The following is an 8,450-nucleotide window of genomic DNA, read 5'->3' on the forward strand; positions in this document are numbered from 1 at the left end:
GTAAAAGTGGGGAAATGATGTTAAGATGCTTGGCTGTCTTTGGAATCTTGGTTTCCCTTGTCTACTATTGTAAAATAGACACTTGAAGGGGAGAGAGAGGAATAGCCAGAAATATCACCAGAGAAATCTTGTAAGTCCGTCCTCAGCCTATAACTGTTTGGAATAACTAAAATGGAGCTAGTACTTACCCAGTGAAGGAAGGTCCCTGCAGAGTCTTTGCAGTGCACAAGACAGAATCTTCTGAGGTGGGACATTCCCATGTGAAAAGATAAGCAAACCAGTCTGGAGCAGCTAGAAAAACAGAAGATACTTCTTGAAAGAAAGACCAGCAGGGAAAAAAAAAACAAAAAACCCAATAACAGTAGTGCAACTGACTATTACAAGAACAAGCAAGTTGTTTCCCAGGGAGCTATTAAGGCCATTGGTCAGGTCCCCTGAAGGCAAACCCCCTTCCAAGACTGAAACTCAAATGGAATACACTAGCAGGCATATGGTCCTGCTGCTGACCACATTGGTCACTGATAAGGGGAAGAGGAGGAAAAACAGCAATGAAGTTGTGAACTAAGTCCGAACACATTCAATAGACTCCTGTTAACCTGGATTGAGATCTGGTTAACCAGAAGTATGAGGAGACCTGAGGACACCTGAGCTCAGGGGCAGGGACCAGAGGACTAGAACAGAGTGTGAAGCATCCAGCTGATATAAAGTGAGGGAGATGCACAAGAAGACCCACACTTGCATATAGTACCTATTTGACCTGTCATCCATGACTGGATGATCAGAACACGACTAGAGGAAGAAAGAAGAGGGGGGAAAAAAGGAGTAACCCACTATGAATCTTGACCTATGTTTGTGGATGCAGTATGCAACGAAGTGGACAAATCTCTACAGTGAGGATCATTCCCATACCCCTGGTACACAGGATCAACATGGATGGGGGACTTAGACATTGGCTACCCAAAATGGGGGTGCTACAAAGGCAAGAATTGACTGGCTTACAAGCTTTCATTAGGGAACCTAGCCCCAGAGGTTACAGGGGAAAGTAGAACCTCCACTGAATTGTTTCCAACCTGTCCGGATTAGGTTGATTAAAGGTGAGGGGGAAAGGACTTCTGTGGTTCAATAGGGAATGATTGCTATCAGGTCTGACAGTGAGTGTTGGAAAGGTAAATGTAAATGTTTGGTAACAAAGGAGGGGAGCGGCTGATTGTGCAGTCCAGGAGCAGAGATCCCTGGAACCATCAAGGGAGAAAAGTGAAATGCAAGACTGTGTCGGGAAAGGCAGTGACACTAGGGATGGAGGTAGAGGTGATGATGTGGGCAGAGTAGTGGCTGGGGACTCCAGACTCAGGGAGGGAGAAAGGTTGTGAGCTGGCAGCCAGGGGGTAGGAGTGTGAGATGTACCCTTTGGGTGTTTGATGATGCGTGCAGGGGATTGCAATCATTGCAATGAAACAAAATACGATAGGATGAATGTAAAGATAATGTTCACCCATGTAAACTAACATATAAGTCACAATAAAAACTTAAAAAAATAAATAAATGTATTTTGATGAGTGGGTAATATTACAAGATAGGATTTTAGGTTTTTTCTCTGAGTACCTTATCCTTTACAATATATAATTCCTTCATCCTAAATTGTCCTTCAGTTTTTCCTGTTCATTTTAAGTGCCCATCCAGCTCAGCTGCCTTCCCTTTGGGATGTCTTCTATAGAATGTCTTACAGACTTAGTTGAACCAGGCTGATTGCTCTTATAGCCCCTTAAGCTGCCTTTCGAGTCCATTCACAGATTTGTTTCAGAGTCTGTACTTTCTTTCAATTGATTTTCAGTTCTTCAAGGTTAGGATGACAATTAATCATTTTTATATCCCTAATACAAAGAAATATGTCTGGCACAGACTGGAGGCTTAATAAATGTCTATTTTGTTGTTGTAGTTAGGGGTGATTGAGTTAGTTCCAACGCATAGTGACCCTGTATAAAAGAACAAACCACTGCCTGGTGACAGGTCATCCTCACAATACCTATGCCTGAGTCCATGGTTATTACCACTGTCTCAATCCATCTAGTTGGGGGTCTTTCTCTTTATTGTTGACCCTCCACTTGACTAAGCACGATGTCCTTCTCCAGAGACTGGTCCCTCATATGTCCAAAATATGAGAGATGGAGTCTGGTCATCTTGGCTTCTAAGGAGGATTCAGGTTGTACTTCTTCCAAAAAAGATTTGTTTGTTCTTTTGGGAGTCCATGTTGTTGTTGCTGTTGTTGTTGTTGTTAAGTGCCATAGAGTCAGGTTCTGACTCATAGCGACCCTGTATAGGGTTTCCAAGTAGCAGCTGGTGAGCTTGAACCACCAACCTTGCTGGTGGTTCCATATTCATTGTTTAGTTTTCACATTAATTATGGTTATTGAAAAGACCATGACTAGGGTCAGGCGCCCTTTAGTTCTCAAACTTACATCTTTGCTCTTGAATACTTTAAAGTCTTGTGTAGCAGATTTGCCTAATGCAATACATTGTTTGATTTCTTGACTACTGTTTCTGTAAGTATTGATTTTGGATTCAAGTAAAATGAAGTCTTTGACAGCTTCAATCTTTTCACCATTTATCATAATGTTTTTTATTGCTCCAGTGGGGAAGATTTTTTTTTTTTTTTATATCGAGGTGCAGCCCACTCTGAAGGCTGTGGTTTTTAATCTTTATCAGTAAGTGTTTTTAAGTCTGCTTCACTTTTAGCAAGCAAGGTTGTATCATCTGTATACTGGAGACTGTTAATGAGTCTTCCTCTAATCCTAATTCCACATTCTTCATATAATCCAGCTTCTCAGATTATTTCCTCAGCCTACAGATTGAATAAGTATGGTGAAAGAATACAACCCTGGCATGCACATTTCCTGATTTTAAACCATTCTGTATCCTCTTGTTCTGTTTGAACAACTGCCTCTTGGTCTATGTACAGATTCTACAAGAGCACAATTAAGTGTTCTGAAATACTCATTCTCCACAATGTTGTCCATAGCTTGTCATGATCCAAACAGTTGAAAGCATAGTCAATAAAGCCCTGGTAAACATCTTTCTGGTATTCTTTGCTTTCAATCAAGATCCATCTGGTATCAGAAATTATATCTCTCATTTCATGTCCTTGTCTGAATCCTGATCGAACCTGTCAATATACTGTTGGAGCCATTTTTAAATGACCTTGAACAAAATTTTACTTGCGTGTGAGATATTAATTATATTATCTGATCTTTTCTTCATTCTGTTGGGTTACCTCTATTTGGAATGGACGTAAATACAGATCCCTTCCAATCAGTTGGCAAGACAATTAAGTGCCTATAAATGGATTAAAATGGGAATGTTAGCTAGATGTCAGGTAGCATTAAATGGAAATAAAGCATAAAAAGTGTGGAGAATAGCGTAAATAATTCAAACATGACCAATGAAGAGAAAGAGGACCAATGACAAATTTTTGCTAACTTTATAAATTTGCCTGCTGCCAGTTAGAAAAGGTAAGTAAGGGGGGTGGGGTGGAAAATTGCATTTTCAGTTCAAACATAATACTAATTGTTTCTTTAACTTCCTGGTACAGAAAGTTGTCCTTCCTAATATTTGGTGATAGAGTAAATATTAAAATTGCTCTCTTCATGTGAGCACTACCTGTCTTGTTTTGATCTCTGCATTGCAAGCCATTGAAGATGTCATTGGCACTGAGTTAAAATAATTAAGATGTTCTGAAAATTTGATGAAATCTTTGGGGTAAATGCTATTTTAACACCAGATGCTACAACAAAGAGAAGACTGAGTCTTAGAATTTATTTAAAAAAAAGAAAAGAAAAGAAAATTATTTGATACTGATTGCTTCTAACAATTAAAAAAAACAAGACTGTTTTAATTTAACGCAATCAAAACTGAAGCAGCCTCCCAAAACACACCAAATCCACTGTGTTAGAGGCAATTCTAACACCTACGGACCTGTAAAAACAGAGTAAAACAACTGCTTGATAGAATTTCTGAGGTCATAAATCTTTACAGAAACAGACAGCCTTATTGGTCCCTCACAGAGGGGCTGATGTACTCAAACCACCTACCTTTTCAGTTGACAGCTCAAAACTTAACTCACTGCACCATTAGAACTCAAACAGCTTCAGAGGCCCCATAAAAATACAGAGTAACAGAGTCTGAAGAGAAGGTGTAGACTAATTAATTGGAAATGGAAAGATTATAGCTTGAAGCTCTGCTACAAATTTGATATCTGTCTTAGAAACAAGGGAAGTATGTGCATTTCATAACAAGCAAATTTCTTAACCAACTAATTAAAAAACAGCCATACCTGGGCCAAGATGGAAGCCAACATACCACTTTGAATATTTACTGCATTCCATACTCTGGCAATAATACAATGCCACCCATCAAGCTCCTGGAAGTTTTCTTTATGCCTCCTCCAATCTTCCATTCTACAATTTTGATCCATAATTTTTCTCATTCCAGTTAGAGTTCTTAATCACTCAAATTTCAAAACTTTGTGCTTGTTCCTATTTTGCATAATCAGCCATGACCGAATCAGTTTAAACTATCTTGAAACCCTGAAGTTTCCATTGGGAACTGCCCTAACTGAATTAAGACAGCTAATCACAATGGTCACCACTCAACTTTCAGTTTGTTATACTGTGGTGGTGGTTTGTTATGGTTTATGCTCTAAGCTATCCACCAATATTATATTAACAAAGAAAAATTATTAACCAGCATAGTCACAATGGCAGACCAATTTCAGTGAAGCTCCTACAATAAGAAACACTAGGAAGGAGAGGAAGACATTCTAAATGTTTAGCGACCAAAACTTAATGAATAGTGGTGGGACATTGATATACTGTCAGAAGATGAGCCACTCAGGTTGAAAAGCATTCTAAATACAATTAGGGAAGCTCTGTCTCCTCAAAGTAGAGTTGACATTAATGATGTGGATGAAGCACAGTTTTCAGAACCTTCGTTTTCTGACAAAGCTCTACTCAAAATGAGAAAAAAACAACTACAAACATCTATTAATAATCTGAACATGAAATGTACCAAGTATGAATCTAGGTCAACTGGAAGTCATCAAAAGTGAAATGGAACACATAAAGAAAGATATCCTAGGCATTAGTGATCTGAAATGGATTAACAATATCCATTTTGAATCAGACATCATATGTCTTACTATGCTTTAAAGTGTTGAAGAACAAAGATGTCAGTTTGAGGATTAAGGTGTACCTGACCCAAGCCATGGAATTTTCAATAACGTCACATGTATGTGAAAGCTGGACAGTGATTAGGGAGTGGTCACATCAACAGGGTGGTGGTTATCAGGACAGCTATCCTCAGATTTTCTCCCAGTACCTCATACCTGGTCTTCATAGTCACCTCTCTGTGCCTCCTCCCTACCTTACTCCTGCCCTTTTTAACCCAAATGCTGAATTCAAATGTGCACAAAGTATAGTTCCAGTTGCCAGTGAAGTTCCTTTCTGATCAAGCTACAACGCATCAAGGGCAGCCTCCTTTATCAAGAGGAAATACCTCTTGGGCTTTCTCTAGCATGATCCTATAACTTTTTAATGCAATAACCTTTATGCCATTTTAACTAAGGATTATAAGGGGACTGTCTCTATATAATATGGTGTTTGTATAATGTCATATTACATGAAGTCCTATTTCACAGAAGTTATCTTGAACATTAAATAACACATACCTGTATTTAAAAAAAAAAAAATCATTTCACCTCTATAATATAAGCTTTCTGAGGGCAAGAATTGTAATCTGTTTTGATAGCAGACTTCCAGATGCTTTATACCACAGAGCCTTTGGTGAATAAGAACTGCTGAACTTTTGGTTAACAGCTGAGTGCTTAGTCATTGCATCACCTGGACTCCTGCTTAAAATAATATGTGATTGTTACAGATTCAATCGTATCCCCATAATATGTCAGTTTGACTGGACTATGGTTCCTGGTGGTTTAGCAGTGAACGAAATGTTCAGCTATGTAATGATCTATGATTTGATCTGATATAATAAACCAATAACAGGATTAAGTGGGCAATGCAACACCCTGAATCCTGTTACAGCCCAGGTCTGATGTAAGAGAAATTTTTCCAGGATGTGGCCTGGAACACTTTATCTTATAAGAGACAAATGAGCAGAGATCAGAAGGATGTACTACCAACAAGAAAGAAGAGTCAGAGTAGAATGTATCCTTTTGCCCAGAGGTTCCTGCACTGAAAGCTCCTAGATCTAGTAGAAGTTCTCTAAGAAATAATGGACCTTCAGTTACTGAATGGAGAGAAAGCCTGCTCCTAGAACCTGCCCTCTGTTTTTGGAATTTTTCCCTTCTAATCTGTGAGATTCAGAAGTGGCTGAAACCGTACATTGACAGAGAACTTTCAGATGTTCAAGAGAAATTCAGAAGAGGACATGGAATGACAGGTATCCTTGCTAACATCAGATGGATCTTGACTGAAAGCAGAAATTACCAGAAAGGATGTTTACCTGGGCTTTACTGACTATGCAAAGGCTTTTTGATTGTGAGAAACACAACCTGTGGATAACATTGTGGAGAATGAGTATTCCGGAACACTTAAATGTGCTCATAAGGAATCTGAACATAGATTAAGAGACAGTTGTATGAGGAGAATAGGGGAACACTGAAAGGTTTAAAATTAGGATAGGTGTATGCCAGTGTGGTATTCTTCCACCATACTTATTCAATCTGTATGCTGAGCAAATAATCTGAGAAGTTGGATTATATGAAGAAAAACGTGGCATATGGATTGTAGGAAGACTTGTTGACACCCTGCAATATGCAGATGATACAATCTTTCTTGCTGAAAGTGAAGAGGACTTAAAATTCTTACTGATGAAAATCAAAGATCACAGCTGTAGATATGGGTTGCACCTCAATATAAAGAAGGAAAAATCCACCATTGGGTGAATAAGAAACATCCATATAAATGAAGAACACATTGAAGTTGTCAAAGACTTCAATTTGTTCAGATCAACCATCAACACTCATGGAAGCAGCAGTCAAGAAATCAAATGATGTACTGCATTAGGAAAATGCTGCAGGAAACCTTTTTTAAAGTGTCCAACAGCAAAGATGTCAGTTTGAGGGCTAAGGTGCACCTAAAGCAATTCATGGTATTCTCAATACAATAACCTCATATGCATTTGAAAGTTGGCCAGTGATAAGGAAGTCTGTAGAAGAATTGGTGCATTTGAGTTATGGTGCTGAAGGACAATATTAAAATTACCAATGAATGCCAAAAGAACAAACCAATCTGTGTTTGAGAAAGTACAGCCAGAATGCTCCTCAGAAAACAGGATGGCCAAATTTCATCTTTCATATTTTGGACATATTATCAGCAGGTACCAGTCACTGGAGAAGGATATCGTGTTTTGTAAGGTGGAGGGTCAGAGAAAAAGACTCCCAACAAGATGGATTGGCACAGTGGAAGCAGCAATGGACTCAAACTCAGCAGCAATTATGAGGTTGGCACTGGACAAGGCAGTGTTTCATTCTGTTGTGCATAGAGTTGCTATGAGTTCGTACCAACTCAATGGCACCTAACAACAACAACAAAGCTATGAAATAATAATTTTCTATTTGTTAATACCATCCACTTGTGATATTTCTGTTATAGCATCACTAGATAACTAAGACAGTGGTCTAAAAGATACATTTAAAGTATTGGTTGAGCGAGTAAATTAATTAGTGAGAAACTGATGAATAAAGGAATATAGCTTAATGCAACTTTGGAAATTTAGCATTTCCTCATTTTCCAAGCTGTTTTATAGGATTTTTTGGCTGTAATTTTTCTCTGGGTGGGCTGGAGTCATCTCCTTTTAGGACAACTGTTGAATGAAAACCATTTTCACCACCGAGAGTTATATCCTTAATTTTTCTGCTCATCGTAACGATGACTTTAGAGTACTGAATTGTGTATAGTGGTTACAAATCGGACTGCTAATCTCACAATCAGCAGTTCGAAACCACCAGCTGTTCTGCGGAAGAAAGATGAGGCTTTCTGCTCCCTTAAAGATTTATAGCCTCGGAAATGCTGTACAGGGTCACTATGAGTCAAAACTGACTCTGCAGCACATAACAACAACAACAAGGCTGAAAACTTCAGCAAAACTGACCTTTTTGCTAGCATAGTATTGGTTTTCATTGAATTTGAATGCCTACTATTCACCACTGACCCCACCCACATAGCTACACTTAGCTGATTTACTTATTTACTTTACCTACCTGACTGGCTTTTTAAGGCATTTAAATTTGAGACTCTGCTAATACCACTTTAAAGATTTCTCTGCAAAGCAGTATTACAGAAGCTAATGCCATGATTCTATTGCTTCATTTAATATGATTTGAGCATTTATGTCACAAACTGAGTTAATGACAAGGAATCAAAGATGAAACTCTCCTT

The sequence above is a fragment of the Chrysochloris asiatica genome, unplaced genomic scaffold (genome assembly GCF_000296735.1).
Source record: "Chrysochloris asiatica unplaced genomic scaffold, ChrAsi1.0 scaffold00035, whole genome shotgun sequence".
NCBI classification, from domain to species: Eukaryota; Metazoa; Chordata; class Mammalia; order Afrosoricida; family Chrysochloridae; genus Chrysochloris; species Chrysochloris asiatica.